Genomic DNA, 19,864 nt, shown 5'->3' with positions numbered 1-19,864 from the left:
AACTGAGACCTTGTATTGATTATAGGGGTCTCAATTGTTTCACGATTAAGAATGCCTATCCGATTCATAGTTTGTAAGGTTGAATAAAGACACCAGTCCATCCATTTCAACCTGCGTGAGTGTCTACAATTGTCTCTGTACATTGCACACTCACATTGGTTCCTACCTTCAAGGAGCCCACAATCCAAGGTCCCAATTCATATACTAGGGCCAATTTTGGACAGAAGCCAATTAACCTACCTGCATGTCTTTAGATTCTGGGAGGAAACTGGAGTACCTTGAGGAAACCCATGCAGGCACATGCAAAATTCTTGATTACAGAGTTTTTTGGCCGCCTCAAGGGAGCAACGGTTTTCATGAAGCTTGATATGAGAGGAGCATGCAATCTCGTGAAGGTTAAGGAGGGCAACAAGTGGAAAATTGCATTTGATACCAGAACAGGCCATTATGAGTACCTTTTGGCTTTTGTAACGCCCTGGCAGTTTTCCAGGAATTTATTAACAATATCCTCCAAGATTTGTTGCAGTTATGTGTTCTGGTTTATCTTAATGATATTCTCATATTTTTCAAGTCCCTGGAGAGCCAACACACAGATGCCTCTCATGTGCTTCAGAAATGAAGAGACAACAATCTCTATTGTAAACTAGAGAAGTGCGAGTTCCATCGTGAATGGGTTAAATTCCTGGGCTAAATCATTTCCACTGCTGGTTTTTCGATGGACCCAGAGAAACTTTCGGCAGTCCTACAGTGGCCCCGACCCGTGGGTTTACGTCCTCTGCAGCATTTCCTGAGCTTTTCCATCTATTATCGTAAGTTTCTTCATAACTTCTCCTCCTCTCTGGTCAAGCCCCTGACTGATATTACCAGAAAGGACAGTAACCCACAGAGTTGGTTTCCGGAGTCCATTAAGGCCTTTGAGAGTCTCAAGGCTGCCTTTGTTTCTGCTCCTGTGTTGACACATCCTGATCCTACACGTTGGAGCCCTTCTGTCTCAATGTCCTACCTCTGAGAGCACTATGCATCTTTGTGGCCACTTTTCCAAGAAATTGTCACCTGCGGAGTGCAATTACGAGATTGGTGACAAAGAGCTGTTGGTGATCATTTTAGCCCTGAAAGAATGGAGACATCTCCTGAAAGGTACCACTGTGCTGGTTCTCATGCTTACTGACTATAAGAATCTCACATTCTTGTTGGAGGCTAAATGTCTCTCTCCCAGAAGGGCACAATGGGCTCTTTTCTTGTCAAGTTTCAATTAGATTGTCTCATTCTTACCCTGTACTAAGAATGTAAGGGCTGACGCCTTGTCATGACAATTTCCCTCCATTTCCAAGCTGGAGTTGGTTCCGGTTCCTGTGATTCCTCCTGATTATATTCTGGCTACGGTTCGCACCAGTCTCACTTCTCCTTTGGGTGACAAAATTCTTGCTGCTCAGGTCCAGGCTCCTCCTGAGAAACCTTGTGACCGCTGCTTTGTCCCAGAGAGTCTCTGTACAGCCGTGCTCCAGGCTTACCATTCTCCCAAGGTAGCTGGCCACCCTGGGAAGAATCAACTCGTTTGGGCCATTTCCCAACAATTCTGATGGCCTAGTCTACGTGCTGATGTAAACTGCCTTCGTAGCTGCCTGTTCCGTGTGTGCTCAGAGTAAGACTCCATGACACCTACCAGTGGGTCTCCTAAAACCCATACCCTATGGAGAGAGAGGCCCTGGACCCACCTGTCTATGGATTTCATTGTGGAGTTACCCAACTCCCAGGGCAACAGTTTTCCTTATGGTGGTTGACCGGTTCTCAAAGATGTGTCATTGCATTAGACTTAAGAATTTGTCCACTTCTAAGCAACTGGCTTCCATTTTTGCTCAGGAGATCTTTCGCTTACATGGGCTACCCAAGGTGATTGTCTGGGACAGAGGTAGTCAGTTTGTGTCCTGGTTCTGGCGAGCCTTTTGTGCATAGTTGGGAATTCAGCTTGCTTTCTCCCCTGCGTATCACCCACAGTCTAATGGGGCCACAGAGCGAGCCAATCAATCCTTGGAGCAATTCCTAAATTGCTATATTTCTGACCATCATAACAACTGGTTAGACCTATTACCGTGGGCTGAGTTTGCTCACAACAGTGCCTTGAATTCTGCTTCCGATTGTCCCCGTCTATGGCAAATTATGGTTTCCAACCTTCCATGATGCCTGACTTGTTTGTTGTGCAGAGTATTCTTGCATTAGAGGAGCATCTCTGTGGTCCATTTAGGCACAAGTCCTTTGCGTCAAGCTAATGATAGGTACAGACTCCATGCTGACTGCAAACAGCTGCCTGCGCCTTCCTACCAGGTTGGGGACAGGGTCTGACTGTCATCTCGCAACCTCCGACTTCGTGTTCCCTCACTGAAGTTCACACCTCAGTTTATTGGACTTTCCGTATTCTTCTCCGGATTAACTCAGTGGCCCACGTATTAGACCTTCCTTCTAATATGCGTATTTCGAATGTATTTCATGTCTCCTTATTAAAACCTTTGGTCTGCAAAAGCTTTACCACCTCAGTGCCATGTCCTCACCCTATACAGGTTAAGAAGCATGAGCAGTATGAACAGGGAAGCCATCAAAATGTTGGGGCACCTTACACAGCTTTAGGCTTAGGCCCCCCCTGGGCCTGACCACCAACATTCCTCAGGGCATGCCCAATGGCCGTCCCACCGAATACACCCACTGGCCATCCCCTGAGTCACTCGGTGCACACACTTTTATTTTAACACTATTTTAATGCTGGCCGTAGATGGGGATGCATTGTGGAAAGGGATGGATGATGCCAGGTGTTGTTGTATTGTGGAGAGTGATGGATGGTGCTGGTCATGGATGCATTGTGGAGAGGGCTGGATGAGTGATGCTGGGCGTGGATGCATTGTGGAGAGGAATGGATGGTGCTGGATGTGGATAGGGATTCATTATGGAGAGGGATGGATGGTGCTGGGTGGGGAAGCATGGAGGAGGGGGATGGATGGGGGTGGGGATGCATGGTGGAGAGGGATGGATGGATGGGGATTCATGGTGGAGAGGGATGGATGGATGGGAATGCATGGTGGAGAGGGATGGATGGATGGAGGTGGGGATGCATGGTGGAGAGGGATGGATGGATGAAGGGGATGCATGGTGGAGAAGGATGGATGGATGGGGGTGGGGATGCATGGTGGAGAGGGATGGATGGTGCTGGGTGGGGATGAAGATGATTGAGTTGCATTGTGAAAATGGATGAGGGTGACTCTGGGTGGGGATGAGTTACATATATAAGAGGCTCTAAACAATGTAACTTATTTGCACCCAGAGTCATCCTCATCCATTTTCCAACATTCAAACTCAATCATGCCAGCTTGTTAGCACATAGGGCACAGCAGCACACACAACCTTTGTTACTTACCCTCCATCCATGCTGCTCTCTATCTGCAATGCATGCACCGGATAGGGCTGGGTCACCGCACTGACAAGCTGACCACACCCCCTGACCTTGTCCCGGCCAATCAACTAAACGAACCCAGTAGCAGCCAGCCGGCTCCGCCTCAGCAGGGAAGGAAGGGGAGCTAGTGCTGGCTGCGTTCATCTGCTCAGGGGTTAGTTGAAAAGGTGGCGACACGGAGGGGGGAGTGAAAGGAGGCTTCTTTCTCTCTCTATAGCGGCCGGGCGCCATGGCGGTGCAGGGTTTAGTTGATAGATAAATGTGCTGCTGTGTTGTAGGTGGAGCGGGCCCTGGCCAGGCGGGCCCCTTGGGACCCTTTACTTCAGTACTGCCTGTACCGCCCTGATGGCAGCCCTGACTATGAAGTCCATTGTTTACTCCCGTAGGTTCCATGGGCGCATACAGTACCTGGTGCATTAGAAAGGGTACGGTCTGGAGGAACTGTTTTGGGTCTCATCCTCGGACGTACATGCCCCTGTCCTCCTCCGTGATTTCCATAGACGTTCTCCCCTCAAGCCTGGTGGTCCTCTGAGGGGGAGGGGTCGTTGATGAGGGGGAACTGTCAGTGATGGGCTCAGCCCTTCCCTCTCTGAGCTGGCTGCTCAGCTGTCGGCTAATTGCCAGCTCCCATCTCTCTCCACAGTTACCCAGCTCTTGATCCTGCTCGTCAGTCCTGCCTACTTAAGCCTACTTAAGGTCACATCACAAGAAACTATCTCCAAACTTCCTGTTTAAAGACTGTCTTTTCTGACATCCCTTCAGGCTACAGATCCTGCTTGCTGTTCCACTACTTTTATCCCCGACTCCTGGCTTGGCTGGCGATCTGTTCCGGTTACTGAACTTTGGCTATGTTTTGACTATGCTTGTTCTTTTTACTTTTATTATTAACCACTTTCAGACCGGGCCATTTTGCTGGCTTATGACCAGACCACTTTTTGCGATTCGGCACTGCGTTACTTTAACAATTGTGCCCGTGTGCGACGTGGCTCCCAAACAAAATTGAAGTCCTTTTTTCCCCACAAAAAGAGCTTTCTTTTGGTGGTATTTGATCACCCCTGCGGTTTTTATTTTTTGCGCTATAAACAAAAAAAGTGTGACAATTTTGAAAAAAAAAACACATTCTTTTTTACCTTTTGCTATAATAAATACCCAGCAAAAAATATCCAAATTTTTTTTTTCCTCAGTTTAGACCTATACGTATTCTTCTACATATTTTTGGTAAAAAAAAAAAAAAAAAATTGCAATAAACGATTATTGATTGGTTTTCGCAAGATGTATAGCGTTTACAAAATAGGGGATAGTTTGATAGTTTTATGGTATTTTTATTAATAATTTTTTTTACTAGTAATGGCGGTGATCAGCGATTTTTATTGTGACTGCGACATTATGTCACATCGGACATTTTTGACACATTTTTGGGACCATTGTCATTTATACAGCAATCAGTGCTATACAAATGCACTGATTCCTGTGTAAATGACACTGGCAGTGAAGGGGTTAACCAGGGGTGGCAGTGTAGGGGTTAAGTGTGTCCTAGGGACGTGTTACTAACTGTGGGGGGTGTGGCTGTGTGTTATGCCGCGTACACACGGTCGAACTGTTTGACGTACTTAGTCCGTTGAAACACATTTCAGCGGACAATCCGCTCGTGTGTGGGCTTCAGCGGACTTTTTCAGCGTGCAGTCCGGAGTACTAAGAATTTCGTTTTTTTCAAAAATCTGTCCGTCGTACTTTGGTTTCAGCGGACAATACGGTCATCAGTATGCTAGTCCGACGGACTAAGAATGGCGCATGCCCAGAAAGGATTTACAGGGCTTTGCTGTGTCTTGGACTTCCTATTTCTAGTCCCGTCGTACGTGCTGTACGTCATCGCGCAAGCTTTCGTCGGACTGTTTGTGTATCCGTGTGTGGTCAAGTCCGTTCAGTGGAAAGTACACCGGATTGTCCGTCGGATTGTATGACGGACTAAGTACGTCAAACAGTTCGATCGTGTGTACGCGGCATTAGTGAACACTTATTCTGCTCCAATCACAGTGTCACTTGTTGCTTGGCAGAACGGAGAAATGCTGTTTACTTCCACATCTCCCCGTTCAGCCTCCCCGTGAGACGGTTGCGGGTATCCCTGCAGCAATCGAGTCCGTGGGACCCGCGAACGGACTCACGGGGGGGTCCCAACCAGCATGCACGTGATGGCACGGCGGCACTCTTAAAGGGATGTACCTGTACTCCCATATGCCTGACCGTGCCATTCTGCCAATGTACATCGTTGTGCGCCAGTCGGGAAGTGGTTAAAAAAGTGTGATTTAACTGTACTTCTGTCTCGGTCTGATTTCATGGTTTCTGACAGTTTGATAATAAAGTTGACAGTACCTCCACCCTGATCAGGGACTCTAAACAGGGGATATTCTCTTCTTTGGAAATTAATCAGTAATCTAACCAAAGTTTTGGGAGCAGAAGAACTACTTCAACCGGCATGTAACATTAACCATAAGTACATAAATTTACAGCAGTAAAGAAATGATACAAGAAGAAATTAATAGCAATACATACATCCAATGTACTAACAGGTATAAGCAAAATAATCTGATAGGAGTCCTGGTGGATTTGTGCACATATACCTGGGTATATATATAGTTATCAACAGAGATACCTGCAGATGAATGTTTCAGATAAGTCCATTTCCAGGGGACACCGAGGATGATGTGTCATCTGTTTAAATACAAGATCAGTGATCGCGGGGGTGTCCTCCAACTAGCCTGGAATAGGACTCACTGGCACAGGAACGGTGGTGTGGCACCGGATCTCAGAGTCATCTACTCTACGCTTTAGGCCCTCCCTAGTAGTGTATACCATATACTGTATACTCGAGTATAGGCCTCGAATATAAGTCGAGGCACCTAATTTTACCACAAAAAAACTGGCCATCTGCAGCTGTATCTTTGATAACTAAAACAGCGGGTGACTCCCGCTGTGTCATGTGGTCTGTTCGGCGGCCACCCACTGTAACAAAGCTCTGCCTCCTCCTTGTCCATGATAGACAGAACACTGATACAATGCTGGGAAACTGTATCAGTGTTCCGTCTATGATGGACAAGGAGGAGGCGGTGCTTTGTTACAATGGACGGCCACCAAACAGACTGCATGACACAGCGAGAGACACCCGCTGTTTTAGTTATCAAAGGTACAGCAGTAGATGGGCAGAGTGAGGCTGCACCCTCACTCGACCCTCACTCTAAAAATTGTACTGAAAAGCTTGGCTTATACTATACGGTAATTCCTCTTCTGGTCCAGGATTTAGTAGCATGGACAGGACATGTGGCTGAGATTCTCTCTCTTCATTTTCTCCATCTGGGGCTTCCAATCCAAAGACACAGGGGCGGGAAGTGCATACATAATATATTTACAGACATTTACAAATTCAGACAATAGAGGGCAGTAGATCCCGACACCAGAAAGTTATAGCAGGCAGTCTGAGTGATTGATTGAGAGGAATGTTTTTCTAAAGAGACTTTAGGCTTCCTAAGAAATGCTTTTGAGCTCTATAAAACACTTTTTGGAAAAGTTATTACTGTTGCTTGTAACATGTCATGAATGTATTCAAGTAGACCTAAAGTGGGGAAGGGTTAGACTCTTTGTCAAGTTTTTATTGCTGTCTGTGTTTCTTCTGGGGAGATTCAGGCCGCGTACACACGCGGGGACTGTCTGCCGAAACTAAGTTCGTCAAACAGTCCGCTCAAACTTTTGAATGAACGAACACGCCCACACACGGCACTTTTTGAGCGGACAAATACGGCAAACTTTGTTCGTCGTACTAAGTCCGCGCAACTTTTGAAATGAACGGACTCGCTCCCACACACGAAGCAACATTCTGCTCATTTCGAGCGCGTGTGCAGGTAGGCGGGGCCCGCGACGGAGACGTCGCGGGCTCCGCCGCCTGGAATGTACTTAAAGGGAAACCCCAACGCCGAAAAAAATCGGCGTGGGGGTCCCCCCAAAGTCCACAACAGACCCTTGTCCGAGCACGCTACCCGGCCGGCCAGGAAAGGGGGACGAGCGAGCGCGCCCCCCCCTCCCGAGCCGTACCAGGCCGCGTGCCCTCAACATGGGGGGTGCCTTGGGGAAGGGGGGGCCGCGCGGCCCCCCCACCCCAAAGCACCTTGTCCCCATGTTGATGAGGACAAGGGCCTCTTCCCGACAACCCTGGCCGTTGGTTGTCGGGGTCTGCGGGCGGGGGGCTTATCGGAATCCGGGAGCCCCCTTTAATAAGGGGGCCCCCGGATACCGGCCCCCCACCCTATGTGAATGAGTATGGGGTACAATGTACCCCTACCCGTTCACCTGTAAAATAAAAGTACCCAAAAAAAAAAACACAACACACGAGATAAAATATTTTATTGCACAGCTCCGGGGGTCTTCCGTCTTCGGGGGTCTTCTCGCCGGACTCCTCCGCTATCTTCTTGTAGCTCTTTTGCTAGCGGAGGAGTCCGGCTTTCTTCCTCCCCGCCACCGGCCTCTTCTCCCGACTTCGGGGGTCTTGTCCCCCTCTTCGGTTCTTCTGCCGGGCCACCGCGCCTTCTTATAGCTCTTTTGCAGGCGGTGGCCCGGTCTTCTGTCGCCGCCGCCTTCCGTTCTTCTGCCGGGCCACCGCGCCTTCTTATAGCTCTTTTGCAGGCGGTGGCCCGGTCTTCTGTCGCCGCTGTCGCCTTCCGGTCGCCTTCCGTTCTTCTTCTTGTTCTTGTTCTTCTTCTTCTCCAGGAGATGTTGACACGTCGCTCTCTCCGGCCGGAATGCCCGAGCCGCGCTGTGCGGCCACTTATATAGTGACAATGGGGCGGTGTCACATGGTATATGTCACATGGGTTGGTCACATGGTGACCCCGCCCCCTTACGATGTCATAGTCCCCATGTGACATCAACCCATGTGACCAACCCATGTGACATATACCATGTGACACCGCCCCATTGTCACTATATAAGTGGCCGCGCAGCGCGGCTCGGGCATTCCGGCCGGAGAGAGTGACGTGTCAACATCTCCTGGAGAAGAAGAAGAAGAAGAAGAAGAACAAGAAGAAGAACGTAAGGCGACCGGAAGGCGACAGCGGCGACAGAAGACCGGGCCACCGCCTGCAAAAGAGCTATAAGAAGGCGCGGTGGCCCGGCAGAAGAACGGAAGGCGGCGGCGACAGAAAACCGGGCCACCGCCTGCAAAAGAGCTATAAGAAGGCGCAGTGGCCCGGCAGAAGAACCGAAGAGGGGGACAAGACCCCCGAAGTCGGGAGAAGAGGCCGGCGGCGGGGAGGAAGAAAGCCGGACTCCTCCGCTAGCAAAACAGCTACAAGAAGATAGCGGAGGAGTCCGGCGAGAAGACCCCCGAAGACGGAAGACCCCCGGAGCTGTGCAATAAAATATTTTATCTCGTGTGTTGTGTTTTTTTTTTTGGGTACTTTTATTTTACAGGTGAATGGGTAGGGGTACATTGTACCCCATACTCATTCACATAGGGTGGGGGGCCGGTATCCGGGGGCCCCCTTATTAAAGGGGGCTCCCGGATTCCGATAAGCCCCCCGCCCGCAGACCCCGACAACCAACGGCCAGGGTTGTCGGGAAGAGGCCCTTGTCCTCATCAACATGGGGACAAGGTGCTTTGGGGTGGGGGGGCCGCGCGGCCCCCCCTTCCCCAAGGCACCCCCCATGTTGAGGGCACGCGGCCTGGTACGGCTCGGGAGGGGGGGCGCGCTCGCTCGCCCCCCTTTCCTGGCCGGCCGGGTAGCGTGCTCGGACAAGGGTCTGTTGTGGACTTTGGGGGGACCCCCACGCCGATTTTTTTCGGCGTTGGGGTTCCCCTTTAAGTCCATACCATGCGGCGGGGCCCGCGACGTCTCCTTCGCGGGCCCCGCCTACCTGGAGACGTGCTCGAAATGAGCAGACTTTCCTCCGAGCGGGAACAGTTTGCTCATTTTGAAAGTGGCCTACACACGGGCGGACTGTCCGCTCAAACCAAGTTTCAGCGGACAGTTTTTCGGAATTTCCGAAAAACTTTGTTCGTCAAACTGTCCGCTGAAACTGTCCGCTGAAGCCCCACACACGAGCGGACTGTCCGCTGAAACACTGTTCAGCGGACAAAGTTGAGCGAACAGTCCGCCCGTGTGTACGCGCCCTCACTCCTCTATTCATCCATGCATAGGTGTGCGCATGAGGTGTGTCGGGTGTAACCATCCCCTGCGCTTTAGCATACAGTACTTCCCAACTGAAAGCTGCCCATTTTGGCTTTGTCCCAGCGTGTGCCCCGATTTTCCAGCAGCGGGAACAGTTGCAGAATCCCTGCCCTTGACATTTAATATGTGCACTGTTGGGTCCTGAAACTCTTCCCACGCCTCAGTCTGCCCCGCAGTAGTCCACAGCGTTCTGCATTGCCAGTATGAAGTGCTCTGCCTGCTCTAACTAATCATCTGCCTCCGTCCCACCCTCCTTGATTATCTGAACACTCTGTAATCCCTGGACATCCTTCCCCAACCGTTTACATTCCACCTATCCAGATAACAGGTATCCTTCCTAGCCGGCTTCACCCCCCCAAACCCCCCCCACCTCACATGACAGACATCCTTGCTGACAGCAGTAAAATCTACAGCTAGCCACACAATACAATCTGATTGTGCATACTTTCTGCACTATTCATAGTTAGTAAGGTTGAATAAAGACTCCAGTTCAACCTGAGTGAGTGTCTACAATTGTCCCTATCCCTGTACATTGCACACTCACATCGGTCCCTACCCTCAATGAGCCCACAATCCAAGGTCCCCATTCATATACTAGGGCCAATTTTGGATAGAGGCCAATTAACCTACCTGCATGTCTTTGGAGTGTGGGAGGAAACCGGAGTACCCGGAGGAAACCCACGCATGCACAGGGAGAACATGCTAACTCCAGGCAGGTAGTGTCGTGGTTGGGATTCGAACCAGCGACCCTTCTTACTACTCGGTGAGAGTGCTAACCACTACACCACTGTGCCGCCCACAGATCAAACTGCTTAATTTCCTACCATCTGCATTGCTCTCCCTGAATATACTGCCTACTGTTGGACATTCTATATTGCTCTCCAGCATGTACTGTCTTCTATCATTTTCTCACTCCTCTCCTGTACATACCACCAACTGTCACCCCCTCAACACTCCTCTCATTTACATACTGCCCACTGTCATACCCTCCACACTCCTCTCCTGTACATACTGCCCACTGTCATACCCTCCCCACTCCTCTCCTGTACATACTACCTGCTCTCATGCACTCTGCCTCTAATGCATACACATGTGTTTGAGCTTTGGGGTGCACACCCTAACGTAATAGGCTGCTCACACCTATGCATCCTTGTTACATTAGTCACCGAGACAGAAAGTGAAGGAAAATCCCAAAACTTTGAGTTGTCACCAGAGTTAAGCCTTGTACACACGATCGAATATTCCGCAGACAAAGCATCAGACTTTTTTCCGAAGGCAGTGTGCCTGGATTTTGTATTACATACAAAGACTACACAATTGTCGGCCAACAAACATGAATGTAGTGACATACTACTAACTGATAAAGAGGAAGTTCAATTGTCAGGCACCACCCTTTGTGCTTCTTCTGCTAATTTTGTGTTAGTAGAAGTTTGATGAGTGTTGATTTGTGCTTTTCATTTTGCACTTTTTAGTTTGAGCTTTTTTTTAGTTTGTTTCTGAGCGCCATTCGTCAACCAGCCATGTTGCAAAATTGGAGGAGATAACATGTTATCATTGACCTTGGAGTTATTGCTTTGACCCGAGTCCAGTCCAGGGACAGGAGGAGGATTTCTTGGACCAAAAAATGGTTGCTTTATTAATTGTGATAAATTATGTCATATGCCTTTGCTGCGGAAGCTCCAGGAGAATGATCTGGATGATTTTTGGAATTATTTCCGGAAGACGGACCTCTGCTTTCACCAAATCTTGGCATTGTTGACCCCCTATATTAAGAAGCAGAACACATGCATGAGGCTTTTATTTCATTTTTTGGTTGAACAATGATTTGATTTGTTATATTTTCTGTTTTTGGATGCATTGAATGCACTTTTTGGTTGAGCTCTATTGGGAGATAAGTAAATGTAAATGTAAATACAATGTAAATAAAAGTGCACATTTTTAATCAAAAAACTATAAAACATTGAGATTAAATATAGTATATAAATGATGTGTAAAAATAATAAAAAGTGACACATACAACAAAGTCTCTGTATAGTGAAAAAGTAAATAAATATAAGATTTTTTTTGTACTCACCATAAAATCATTTTCTCTGTAATTCACCGACCAACACAGCTCCTCTCTGTAACAAATGGGTTGTTAGCCTTATCACTAGGAGAATACTAGGCATAGTTTTAACACAACACTCAGAACTCTTAGTTCTGCCCAAGGGGGGTGGTCCCTTAGGCTACAACCCCCCCACCCTGCAAAGTTGCATCAGTACGTCAACAAGCAGTATAACGTAAAGATAAAAGGAAGGGTGGGTGCTGTGTCCGTCTGTGAATTACAGAGAAAAAGATTTTATGGTGAGTACAAAAAAATCCTATTTTCTCTTATATTCACCGACCGACACAGCTCCTCTCTGTAACAAATGGGACGTCCCAAAGCAGTGCCAAAACGATGGGTGGGAAAAACAGCATAAAAACTTCATCCACCATGGCAAGTGGGAACTAGTGAAACTATACCCATAAAAAAACAGCAGTGCGTGGAAAACCACCACAAAAAAACAGGGCATCCTCAACAGGAGTTATCCCCAAGACCGCACCAAACTGCGGAAGTAATACAACAGTACTGTGTTTTTATCGAAAAACCAGGAAAAAAATATCCATTGCATATTCTATTGCAACTACACGGGCGCCTGCAAAACTTTGCGGCCAAAACAGGCATCAGCCGATGCACTGACGTCTACCTTGTAGAACTTGGTAAATGTGTGGACAGACGACCAGGTCGCCACTTTACACACCTGAGCGACCGACACTTGTCGGAAGGCCCAAGACGTTCCGATTGCTCTTGTGGAGTGGGCCGTGACTGGAAAGGAGGGGCACCTGCCCCTTCAAGGCGTAGGCTTGTACTACAATCTGTCTGATCCACCTGGAAATGGTGGCCGACGAGACCGATTTTTGCCTTTCTTTGGACCAGCCACTGAAACAAACAGCGAGTCTGACTTCCGAAAAGGAGCCGTGGCAGACAAATACACCTTCAGAGCCCTAACCACGTCAAGAGCGTGAAGGGCCACCTCCTTAGGGTGTTTCGGCTTAGGACACAGAGATGGTAATACAATGTCCTTATTGATATGAAAAGCCGAGACCACTTTCGGTAAAAAATAAATAAATAAAAATAAAAAAAGACGGTTGCGGACGCAACACCACCTTATCCCTGTGAATAACCAGATAGGGAGACTTGCAGGACAAAGCTGCCAGTTCCGAAACCCTCCTGGCCGATGTGATGGCCACTAGAAAGACCACTTTCTGGGAAAGGGTCAACAGGGGAATCTCCCTGATGTTTTCAAACGGTGTTTTTTGGAGAGCCGACAACACCAGGTTCAAATCCCATGGGGGTAACGGTGGACGCACCGGAGGGACTTCATGTCGTACCCCCTGAACAAAGGTACTCACTAAGGAGTGCGATGCCAGGGGTCGTTGAAAAAAAGACAGCTAAGGCTGAAATTTGCCCTTTGATGGTGCACAATGCCAGTCTCTGGTCTATTCCTTGCTGGAGAAACAGTAGGATCCTAGCTATGGAAAAGGAGCGTGGATGCCATCCTTTCTCCTCACACATGGAGATGTAGGCCTGCCAGGTACAATGGTATATCTTCCGAGAAGAAGATTTCCGTGCTCTCAACATAGTTGGAATCACCGAGTCCAACAGACCCCGGTTCCTCAACACCTGGCTCTCAATAGCCATGCCGTTAAAGCCAGCAATGGTAAAGCAGGATGGATAATCGGACCTTGAGACAGAAGGTCCTCTCACAACGGCAGTCGCCAGGGAGCGTCTGCCACCAGACGCACCAGGTCAAGCTGGTACTGATCCCACGGAGCCACCAGCACGTCTGACGCGTCAGCCCCTGGATCTCTTGTCCTGGACATGAATCTTGGCACCTTCCGATTGAGATGGGAGGCCAGTAGATCCACGTTTTCAGGCAGAGCAACCTGAATAAATCCGGATGCAATGTCCATTCTTCTGGGTCCAGCATCTGTCGACTCAGATAGTCCGCCTACTAGTTCTCCACTCCCGGGATGTAAATGGCCGACAAGGCCGGTACGCGTCGCTCTGCCCACCGAAGTATGTGAGCGACCTCCCGTGCAGCGGCTGAGCTTCTTGTTCCCCCTTGGCGATTGACGTACGCCACAGCTGTGGCATTGTCTGACTGTATCCTGATCGGACGCGCTTGAAGTCTCATCGACCATGTGTAGAGGCACAGCCTGATCACTCTCAATTCGAGCAGGTTGATCGGCAACTCAGATTCTTCCATCGACCAGAGGCCCTGAGCCGACTGAACCCCCATCACTCCAACCCAGCCAGATAGACTGGCTTCCGTCGTGATCACCGTCCATTTCAGAGGAAGAAACGATTTTCCGGACTGAATCACAGGGGTTCTCAACCACCAAATCACTGAGTCTCTGACTGACTGGCTCACCTGGATCTGTCGATCCAGGGACAACTGAGATTTGTCCCATTTTGTCAAAATCTCCTTCTGCAGGACTCTGGTATGGAACTGGGCATAAGGTACTGCCTCGAAGGAGGCTACCATAAGCCCCAGTACTCGCATGAAAAAGGGGAGCGACGACCACCTGCGGTTCATCAGCAGTTTTACTGCGGATCTGAGAGTCTGCAATTTGTCTGAAGGGAGAAAAAACTCTCGCTTCCCTGGAGTCCAGCAGCAAGCCTAGGTATTCCAGACGCTGGGTCGGCACAATCACTGACTTTTTGAGGTTCAACAGCCACCTAAATTCTTGCAGGGTCTGCATGGTGATCGCCACATCCTCCTCTAATTCTGAGGCGGAAGATGCCCTCAGGAGGAGAGCTTCTAGGTATCCCACGATTGCGATCCCACGTTGTCGCAGCAATGCCAAAACTGGAGCCAGTACCTTTGTAAAGACTCAGGGGGCTGATGCCAGACCAAAAGGAAGAGCCACAAACTGGTAGTGGGCTTCCCCGACTGCAAATCGCAGAAACCTTTGATGCCGAAGGCATATGGGTATGTGCAGGTACGCATCCTGGATGTCTAAGGATGCCAGGGAGTCCCCTTGATGGAGTGCAGCGACTACTGAGCGAACCGATTCCATTCTGAACCTCTTTTAGGTCCAAAATCGGACGTACCCCTTCCTTCTTGGGAACCACAAACAGATTTGAGTAGAATCCCTGGAAGCGTTCAGAGTCTGGAACCGGTACAATTACCCCCCGATTCAGCAAATCCTTTACCGCCCCCAACAGGGCCTCCCGGCGAACTGGAGATACGTATATATGCTGGAGGGGAAGAATCTGTTTGGTGGCCAAGAGAGGAACTATCTTGTAGCCTGTGGAAATCAGATTGCAGACCCATTGGTCGGATAACCGGGAGGACCACTGAGCTGCAAACTCCCAACGGTGACCCCCCATCCGAGACATGGGTGGGGGCAAACCTTCATGCGGTAGCACTTTTATTCGCAGGCTTGTTAGGCTTGCGGTTCCAGGGACGTTTTTGACCGTCTGTGGGCATCCTGTCGGGCTGGGGACGTTTTGTTGAAGCTCTGGGCGGACGAAAAAGCCGTTTGTGAGCGGAAAAAGACGGCCCTTGCCTACGGCGTGACTCCGTAGCCTTCCTGGCCTGTGGGAGTAGGGTAATCTTACCACTGGTGGCATTTTTAATAATGTCATCTAATGAGGCTCCAAAGAGCCGGTTGCCAAGGAAGGGAAGATCCGTCAGGGCTTTTTTGGATGCCTGATCAGCAGACCAGCATTTTAGCCAAATTAGGCGCTTTAGCACCACAGCTGACACTGAAGCCCTGGACAACAGAGGGAGAGTATCCAGGGCCGCGTCACAGATGTACTTAAGGCCTTGCACTAGTTGGTCAGCTAGTTCCACGCAGACAAGAGAAGCCTGTTACTCTCCCAATTCGCGGTGCAATTGATGGCTCGTGGGATCGCGCTGACCTGCTGCAGTATAATGATGGCGGCTGGTTGGCAAGCAGTTAATGTTTCCCTATGAGAGCCGTTTAACAGTCCGAAACAAGTCGGTCTGACTTTGAAACGGCTAGCTGCACTACTTTGGTCCTACTTCAGCCCATTGAATATCACTGAAGTCAGATCAAAGTCGGAGCGTCGTCTTAACTGATCCGACTTTGGCATGCGACTTGTGCTCTGAGGATGTTGAAGGGGAACCCCACGCCAAATGAAAAAAAAATTACATGGGGTTCCCCTTTCAAGCGCATACCAGGCCCTTCATTTTGGTATGGATTTTAAGGGGAACCCCCCACCCTGAAAAAAACAGCATACCAGACCCTTATCCGAGCATGCGGCCCGGCAGGTCAGGAAAGGGGGTGGGTACGAGGGAACCCCCTCACTCCTGAACCATACCAGGCCACATGCCCTCAACATGGGGGGGTGGTTCCCCCCCACCCCAAAGCACCTTACCCCCATGTTGATGAGGACAATGGCCTCTCCCCGACATCCCTGGCCATTCAGCTGAGGAGGGAGAAGAAATCGTAAGAGACGCCAGAGCTACCTTAATAAATTACTTTAAGAAACCTGTGTACTGCGTTTTATTTTTGACAATTTTTTTTAGGTGAATGGGTAGGGGTACAATGGGATCTGGGGGTCCCCTTGTTAAAGGGGGCTTCCAGATTCCGATAAGCCCCCCCCGCCTGCAGACCCCGATAACCAATGGCCAGGGTTGTCGGGAAGAGGCCCTTTTCCCCCATCAACATGGGGGCAAGGTGCTTTGGGGTGGAGGGCGCAAAGTACCAACCCACCCCCACGTTGAGGGCATATGGCCTGGTACGGTTCAGGAGGGGTGCTTGCTAGTCCCCTACCCTCTTTCCTGACCTGCCGGGCTGCGTGCTATGGATAAGGGTCTGGTATTGATTTTGAGGGGTTCCCCTTAAAATCCATACCAGACCTAAGGTCCTGGTATGCTCTTGGAGGGGGAAGCCATGCCATTTTTTTTTATTTGGCGTGGAGTTCCACCTAAAGATTCAGACCAGACACAAAGTGACAGGCATTGTAGGGTTTAAAGTCGGATCCCCATTCATTGAAGTCGGATGGATGTCGGATTTCAAATCGCAAGGCAAAGTCGTTCGACTGTCTTGTCATACCAGTGTGAACCTGGCCTCAGTCTGCTAATTAGGGGAGTGGTTAATTGGTCACAGTTGCTACAGGTACTATATAATGTCCTGTAGAGCACACATTTAAGTTTGCCCAATTTTGAGAGTCAAAAACAGTTTGATTTTGACTGCTGGTAATTGCAGTGTTTGCATTTTTAGTTTCTTTGGGGGTCTTTACTTGCCTTCACTTTTCTGCCACTTTTTAAATAGCCTTTTTTTTCTTTCCTTCCTTCAGTCTGCTAATTAAGGGGAGTGGTCATGGGTGCTACAGGTACTATATAACTTACTGTAGTACTCGCTCTGAGCTTGCTCACCCTTTGCTTCCTGGAAATTTTACTAAGTGGTGAGTTAAAGACACAAAATTTTGGAGGTAAGGGACTTTTATGGTACCAGAAACTCAAAAAATAAAAATATAATAAAAAAATATAAATTTAACAAATACTCCATATATATATTAAATCCAACATTTAATACAGTTCCCTATGGCCTATAACAGGAACCCGATATGAAAAAACAGGTAACATTCTGTTAAGAACCAACATGATCTCCATCCCAATACGTTCAACATGTTTCGCCTTAAGCAGCTTCCTCAGGAACAAGGGGGACTAGCAGTGTCCACATCACAGAAAACAATATGTAACTCTCTAAATACACATAAAAACATAGAAGAAAACAAAAAAGTCAATTAATAAATAACAATGAAAACATATAACTTTATAATACAAATAACATAACAATAAATGCAAAAATAGCGTATGACATAATATTACAAGTCAAAGATTGCAAATATGTGAAAAAAAAGGAAAACCCCCCTTTTTTGCATAGCCCAAGTGTTAAGTAATCCCCTCACCTCCAAAGAAAGGGAGAAACATCAACACAAAAAGGGGTAATCCTCATCGCAAACAAATTCCTTCACCAACATTGCAGGCGATGCCGGATTGCCCCCAAACTTAGCCAGAAAAGCCTGTAGAGAGGGTTGTGGTTGCTACATATGTCTGAAAAATATATACGGTAGTACCCGAGTATGCAATTACAAAAAAAACATACTTTTCAGGTCAATAAACATAACGGTACAGGTAGACAAAAAGCCCAGCCAGGTTTGCATTAAAGGGACCATACCTACCCACCTTACAAAAATGATTGAACAGAGCTTGTTGTAAAGCAAGGAGCTCGGGATAAGGACATAAGTCTTCAGAAAAATAGTGTCCACAAGATCTAGTGAAAAAAGAAATGACAAAACATATATATAGCCTCCTCAAACTTATTGTGGTGCTATACCCCACAGAAAAAATACATAAAAAATACAGATAATGAAAAACGCAAAAAAGTCACACAAAAACGCATCACAGACTTCAAGACGCAAAGTCTCTCACCTTTTAACGGTTCTGGGCTGCAGATGCTTGGCTTCATGATTCACACAAGATTGGAAAGGAAAAAAAGGGGAGAAGAGAGGAAAGGGAGTAGAGGGAAACACCCTTGTTCCCAAACACAACAGCCCACAGTGCCCAAACAGAGCCAAATCCAGTCCAACTTGCGGTCTATATGTCTATAAATAAGATCAGTTTCACAAAATACAGCTCATAAGAAACTAAAGAGATATACTCAACAAACACGTGGCCATAAATCTCCTTTTTACCTGTCAGATGTACACACAGCAAACATCCTGAGCTCCCAAACACTCCCGGCCTGTCCCATGACAAACCGGGTTTAAATAGCCCTCTCCATGGTGCCAAAACGTGTCATGTGACGTTACAGCGCCATGGCACCAAGCGGACGCAAAAACGGATGTCCCAGGTCACCAGGCTGCCGCCGGAACCAGAAATGAGCATCATTTCCGGTGCGCCTAACCTGTCAACAGGAAGAGAAAGTACTCACCCTGCTGACACCTCCTGGACAAAGATGATAATAGTCCAGAGGTCTCCGGAGGTCGGTGTCCTTTAAGGGAGCATCCCAAACGGGTCCATAGGAGAGCACAGAAGCCCCACAATGGGAGCGTGTGCCCCCTGAAAAATTTAGGACCCTTGGGCGTCCATATGGGCCTCTTATTTTCAAAAAGGGGGCCCCCCCGCAGGGTCCACAGTGAAAGATGAATGAAAATAAATAAATATTTTTATTCAAATATTTAATATATAGCTCCATACATTTGCAACACATTAAGTCCGAAAGGTATAATATTAATGCCTATCATCAAGGAATGTTCATGGCCCCAGAGCCAGATCACACAGGCAATCTGGCAAAGTGCCACGAACACGCCATGAACAGTACAAAACATAAAAATAATTACAATAAACATACACTGATATAAAGGCACCAAACGTTCGAGTCTTTCCCCATAGATAAAACCACCCACACCACACCGATTCTAGAATCCAGGAAACAAGTTTAGAATACCCCCATCTGGACCAAACCTGCTTACAAGAATGGCTAATGGCTAATCCCTTCATTGAGGCCAGGGAAGCGAGTCGCCTGTAAGGAATAAATCCATCTTGTTTCAAGCTGTAGATTTTTTATCCAAATCACCCTCCCCCCCCCCCCCCCCCCGACCATGTGGAGGAAGATGTTCCAAGCTGTAGAAACCAATGGATTTAAGATCGAAATTATGATAGAGCCCCACATGACTGCTTATAGGGGTCTCCATCTTTTGTTTTCGATATTAAAGAGACATGGTCCCTTATACGGCAAAAAAGGGGGCGTTTTTTTTGCCCACGTAGAAAGCCCCACATAGGCATTTCATAAGATAAACTGATCCTATTGACTGACAATTGGTCCTTTGTTTAGGTATCCACATGTTACCATCCAGGAGCACTACACTCTTCCCCTCCAAAATAAAACAACAAAAATCACACTCGCCACACCGATAAGTGCCAGGCGTGGTGATTTTTGTGGTTTTACCACTGCTATAGTGGCTTGAAACTAAACTGTCTCTTAGGCCGCGTACACACGCGGGGACTGTTCGCTCAACTTTGTCCGTCAAACAGTTTCAGCAAACAGTCCGCTCAAAATTAGCATGGACGGACTTGCCCACACACGACGAACGAACAGTTTGCTGAAACCGTGCGCGATGACGTGAACGGCACGTACGACGGGACGG

The 19,864-nt window shown here is 48.3% G+C and overlaps 1 protein-coding gene across 9 annotated transcripts in view; it reads left to right on the top strand.

The window, feature by feature from the left end:
• Positions 1-19,864, top strand: part of CTNND2 (catenin delta 2) — a 918,973-nt gene that overhangs the window by 112,118 nt on the left and 786,991 nt on the right. The gene's annotated exons all lie outside the window — the stretch shown is intronic.

The sequence above is a fragment of the Lithobates pipiens genome, unplaced genomic scaffold (genome assembly GCF_037356315.1).
Source record: "Lithobates pipiens isolate NorthernLeopardFrog02 unplaced genomic scaffold, aLitPip1_a1.2 Scaffold_19, whole genome shotgun sequence".
Taxonomy (NCBI): domain Eukaryota; kingdom Metazoa; phylum Chordata; class Amphibia; order Anura; family Ranidae; genus Lithobates; species Lithobates pipiens.
Note: the sequence above shows the minus strand (reverse complement) of the source record. Positions and strands in the feature narration are given on the sequence as shown.